This window comes from Biomphalaria glabrata, chromosome 4 (genome assembly GCF_947242115.1).
Source record: "Biomphalaria glabrata chromosome 4, xgBioGlab47.1, whole genome shotgun sequence".
Taxonomy (NCBI): domain Eukaryota; kingdom Metazoa; phylum Mollusca; class Gastropoda; family Planorbidae; genus Biomphalaria; species Biomphalaria glabrata.
Window position 1 is genome coordinate 15,269,869 of NC_074714.1, and position 5,776 is coordinate 15,275,644.

Sequence of the window (5,776 nt, forward strand, 5' to 3'; positions counted from 1 at the left end):
GATTCACTAAGTTGTATTTGTTATGGTGTGAATTAGTTTGTTCTTGTTAAATAACTCTACTGGTTGTGTTAACTGCTTGGTTACAATTAGTTCAATAACTTTTCTTAGTTGTGTTATCTGCTTGGTTACAATTATTTCAATAACTTTTCGTAGTTGTGATTACTGCTTGGTTACTATTAGTTCAATAACTCATCTTCGTTGTGTTAATTGCTTGGTAACAATATGTAGCTCAATACTTGTGTTAGATTCCCGGGGACCAAGGCTAATTTCGTTACGTATGCATTTTTGACGAAAGAAGTTATTCAAGCAAGAAAAAAACTTTATTTATACTGCAAATACTGATTAAATCAGCAAAAAAGGGCAGCAAAGATAAAGATTACTTAAAAAGCTGTCCTCGTTTAATGTTAGCGAAAAGGTCTAGGCTATGTTTTATCACGCTCACATCTGCAATATTTTTACTTTTAATATCACTGCCTATCAGTGGCGTCACTAGAGGGGTGCGGGGGTTGCAGTCCGCACCGCACCTAAGTAAAAAATGCACTTTGTAAATAACTGACCATTAAAAAAATAAACGAGAGTAACTTAATATTGGAACATGTTATTCCCAATCTCTCTACTTTTTTTTTCATTCTGATTTAACATATTTTAATTTTTTAGTGAAATTCTATCAAAAGGTTTAAAATGCAATATCCTATTTAATACATCTAGAAAAACATGAAAACTCATGTGATACGTACCAGCTGCATGTATGTATATCAGCGGTTTTAAAGGGGCGCTATCGCCCCCTGGGGGGCGTTTTCGTGATTTTTTGGGGGCGCAGGAAACCATAGGGACGGTAGAGGGGCGCTGGGCATAAAGAGGGAAAGAAGAAACTAAAGGTGCACTGAAACAAAACAAATAAAAAAAATCTTCAAAATTAAAGCTGGCAAACTAAATTTAGACAATCTATAGTTAGCTTGCTTCTAATTGAAGAACACAAACAACGTTTTTCTATTTCTAAATTCTTACTCTGTTGCTGTAATCTGAAGGTATCTATTGTCCTTAGATAGTGCGTACATAAACGTTCATGATTTGATAAACAAACTAGGTAATACGCCTTTTAAATTATACTTTATTTTATCTACATATGTTAATACATGGATATGTAAATGCTAATTAAAAAAAACAAAAACGTTAAAGTAAACATTCAAATAGAATAATTTAGCCTTTTTATATAAACAAAAACAAAACATTGACAAAGTATTGTTACGAAAACTCGCTGGTATGTAATGGAATATTGCTAAGAGTTTTAGTGAATTGCTAGTAGATAAAAAGTATTCCATTGTTCTACTTTGAACGACGGTATTTTCCAATGAGGTTATGAAACCAAGTCGTCTTCATGAACATATAGCAATATCCAAAAATAATTTATGAATATTCATGAACAATTATAAAAAATGTATTATTCAAAAAATATTAAAAACTAAAACGGCAATATGTTTTAGTGGCCTCTTAGAAAAAGGCATAGCTTTTTTAAAAGTTTTATGACATTGCTTAAGAATCGATTAAAAGCATAAAAAAAATTAAACATATGTTATACAAAAAGACTTTGTCCTAAACTTTATGCAGACAAAGACGTTGTCTGCTGACAGTTTATTTCAATTTTCTTTCCGTCTTTTGCACCTGTCTTCAATAATGGCTTTTCTCTGAGTCTCAAATGTTTGTCCTGCAGCTTTTGTGAGAGCTCTCTGTTTCTCTCAGAGGCCATCTGCTGCCAGAGAATGCTGCCAGGTACTTTCTTCTATGTCAGTGAGGGCGAAATGGCGCCTGAGTAGATATTCATAGCGCTGACGAGGGGCACCTCTGTAACGCCTTCCTCCTCTAAGCTCGCCAAAGAAGATCGCCTTTGCCATGCGGTCATCTCCCATGCGGGATTAGTTTTATTGACAGAGTAAAAAGTAATAAATAAAGTAATAAATAAATCATATTTTGTTCAAATTTATATTCTTATGCATCTTTATAAGTTTTTAAAATAGTTATTGTTAAAAGATGACGACATTCCTCAGCATAAAATATTATTAATGTTATTAATGTAAATTTTGTAGAGTTGGAAAGTAAATTAAAGGCCATTGAGATTTCTTAATATAATCACCATGTTGCATTTTTCTGTAAAAGAAGCTCTAGTTAAAATGAAGGAAATGTTACAATGTGTCAGTCGAATGATATACCTGAAAATCTTTGGGAAGTTTTCTTCTTGGCTAGTGCCAAGAATGGTTCTGATTTTTTCTAATGGGGTCGATTTAGTCACTTGATATAAAAAAAAATGTATTCTGTGGTTGTCGACTATTTTCAACAAATTGTATTGAAGGGAAATAGAAATTTGTGACTTAATCTAATGTGTTGATATTAAGTCCGATATTGAAATATTAAAAGACGTATGAAGAATTCATTTGTATTGGAAAATTGGAAAACAAGAGCATCCGGCTACAAATGCAATTGACTGGAAGTCGTTGCTATGATTAATATAAAGAAAAAAAAATGGAACGATATATTGCACAGATTGTTTCTATAAAAGCAGAATATTTGACCTTTTGTTACCATATTGTCAACAAGTCTTCATTGAATAAAGAATGTTCATGAGTTATGGAAATGTTATGTAGATAAAACCCTTAGCGGGAAGTACATCAGTCATGTTAAAAAGTTAATAAATGTTTTAGCAAACGAAGCAAAAGATATTAGAGTCAGAATGACTGTAAGCACCTTTGTATTTCGCTTGATAGCACACCTGACATAGCACACACTGATCAGAATCAGAAGCTATAGGATTTTAAGGGAGATAAAAAAAAAAGCTAATGAGATCAACGTCGTTAACTGTCGGCCATAGAAAAGATGACTATTACATCATCTGCCATTTAAATCGTAATGTTTGAAAAAGAACCTATCCTTTTTTTTACAATACCTCTATTCAAGTCAGAAATAATTGAACCTTAGGGAACCTTCAATAATTTGGACGCGTACTGCGGATCTCAAAAACGGCTCTAACGATTCTCCTTGAAATTTAATTGTTGATGTATATCGCTGAGAAAAAAATAGCACATTGGCCACATAGATAAAACTCTAACTTGACCGTTATAACTTTTGGCTTGAGTACTAGACTTAGTCAACTATAGATTCATTAGATTTAGAGCCAACATCGGTTTTGAAAGGATTATCGCATTCCTGAGAGGACTATTGCGTTTAGGAATTTCCGAATGTAAGGCTTTATTGATTCAAGAGTCAAATAAATGAATGTTATACACAATTTTGGCTAAAAAAAATTACAGCCGTACATGCACCACTAACATCAAGTTTTAACGAGCTAATATCAAAACCGTCTTCAGTGCTGTTAGAACTCACTGAAGGGAGAACATCTCTCTTCCTCAAAAGGGGATCCGAACCAACCATGAAACTATCGCCCTATCACTTGTCTGTCAGTGGTGTTGTATAAACTATTAACTTCACTTTTAAAAAGTAAAATGTATGAATTTTGTTCTGCCCATAAGCTTCTAGCAGAGGAACAACAAGGTTGCATTGAAGAGTCGATAGGCTGTAAAGTACAGCTAACTATAGATGGTATTATATTGCATCAAGCTAATAGAAGAAAGAAATTTATACATGTGTTACATCGACTACAAAAAAGCTTTCGATTCAGTTCCGCATGATTGGCTATTAAAAACCCTGGATATTCATAGAATCAACCTAAGAATAAAACAACTATTGAAAGTCTGTATGAATAATTGGAAGATAAAATCTGCACCCTAATCGTGATAAACTAGGTTCTGTGCACATAAGAAGAGGTATATACCAAGGTGACTCACTATCTTCACTCTGGTTCTGCCTAGCGATTAATCCTCTATCTACATTACTCCAAGACTCTACAAACGGTTTTAGGGTTGACACTAAATGTACAAAATGTGTGTCCCACTCATTATACATGGATGATCTAAAGCTATATGCAGAAACCGAGCAAAAATTACACACCTTAATCAAAACGGTAAAATGCTTTAGTGACAATATATGTATGTCTTTTGGCCTGGATAAGTGTGGCATCATAAGCATTAAAAAGGGCAAGGCAACGAACACCAACATTGAATTTGAAGGCATCGAGGAATTGAACTCTGCCTCTCTTTTTAAATATCTTGGAATAAACCAGAATGTCAAGGTAAACCATAAGAAATTAAAAGAGGACTTTGGTAAATATAAGCAAAGAGTTAATAAAATCCTCAACACCAAACTGTCTGGCAGTAATCTCATCACTGCAATAAACAGCTGGGCCGTCCTAGTGCTCCTTTACACGTTCGGTGTGATCAAATGGACTGAAACTGACCTACATGACATTGACAGACTCACTAGAAAATTACTAACCAAGTTTCGATGCCTACACCCCAAGTCCTCCACCATAAGGTTATACCTGCCCAGGAAGGATGGGGGTCGTGGATTGCAGAACATCTTTAAATTGTCTAAGATGCAAGTTTTAAAAATACGATCAAAACTGCTCGCCTCCAGCAAATATGACTGCGAAGCAACTCCTCTGAAGCTACACAATACTGATGTCAATGTCGGTTTGGACGACGTTGGGCATGAGATCCGCCAATGGGAAGAAAAAACACTCCACGGAAAATTTCCGGCTTCATTACATGGGGACAACATCGACAAGGCTGCTTCCTTAACATGGCTCAAAGCAGGTCATCTCTACCCTGAAACAAAAGGCTAGGTTACAGCAATACAGGACAGAGTAATCAGGACACAAAATTACGAGAAGCATATCTTGAAACTCAATGTTGTCGACAAATGCCGAAAATGTGGAAATGTGGCCGAGTCGATTGAACACATTATGGCAGGATGTCCAGCCCTATCAGAATCAGCCTACCTAGGTCGCCATAACCAAGTTGCAAAGTTAATACACCAACACCTGGCTTTGACGTACAAATTGATCGGTAAGGACACTTCCCCTTATTATAAATACTCTCCGCAAGAGGTTCTCGAGTCTACTGAACATCTGCTGTACTGGGATAGGCCTATTCTGACAGACAAAACGGTAGATTTCAATCGCCCGGATCTGCTGTTCATCGATAAAAAAAAAAGAAAAAACCGCTTCCATTATCGATATCGCCGTACCACTGTCTCATAATTTAAGAAAAACTGAGATAGAAAAACAAAGAAAATATGGGAACCTAGGCTTGGAGATTAAGCGTCTATGGAAATTGTCCAAAATAACAATATACCCCATTGTTATATCAACCGAGGGGGTAATAACAACTGACCTCACAGACACCTTCAAGGCCCTTAACATTCCTAGGAACATCTTCGTTGCCTGTCAGAGGGCGGTACTGCTGCAGACCTGCCACAACACAAGAAAATTCCTCAGTGGAAACTGTTAAAGGGACTAAGATGAATTTTGTTTTTCTTTAACGAAACTCGACCCTGGCAGCGCCAAAGAATGACTACTCGTTCATTTCTAACATAATAATAATAATAATAATAATAATAATAATAATAATAATATAAACAAGGTTATAAAGACAGTGTGTGTGGAAATAGAAACTCAAAATCGAACCCCGAATAGGATCACCAGGGCAGGTAAAAAGGCAGGTTTCAATATTTTCAGAAAAAAAAAAGAAATAAAATTCTATCAAAGACAAATGACAGATAAGAATGGAGAAAGAATGTTGACAAATCTTGTGTATTGCCCCACCGGTCCAGTGAATGGGAAGTTTGATATGAACCTGCCTAAGTATTGTTAGCATAAATGTGTTCA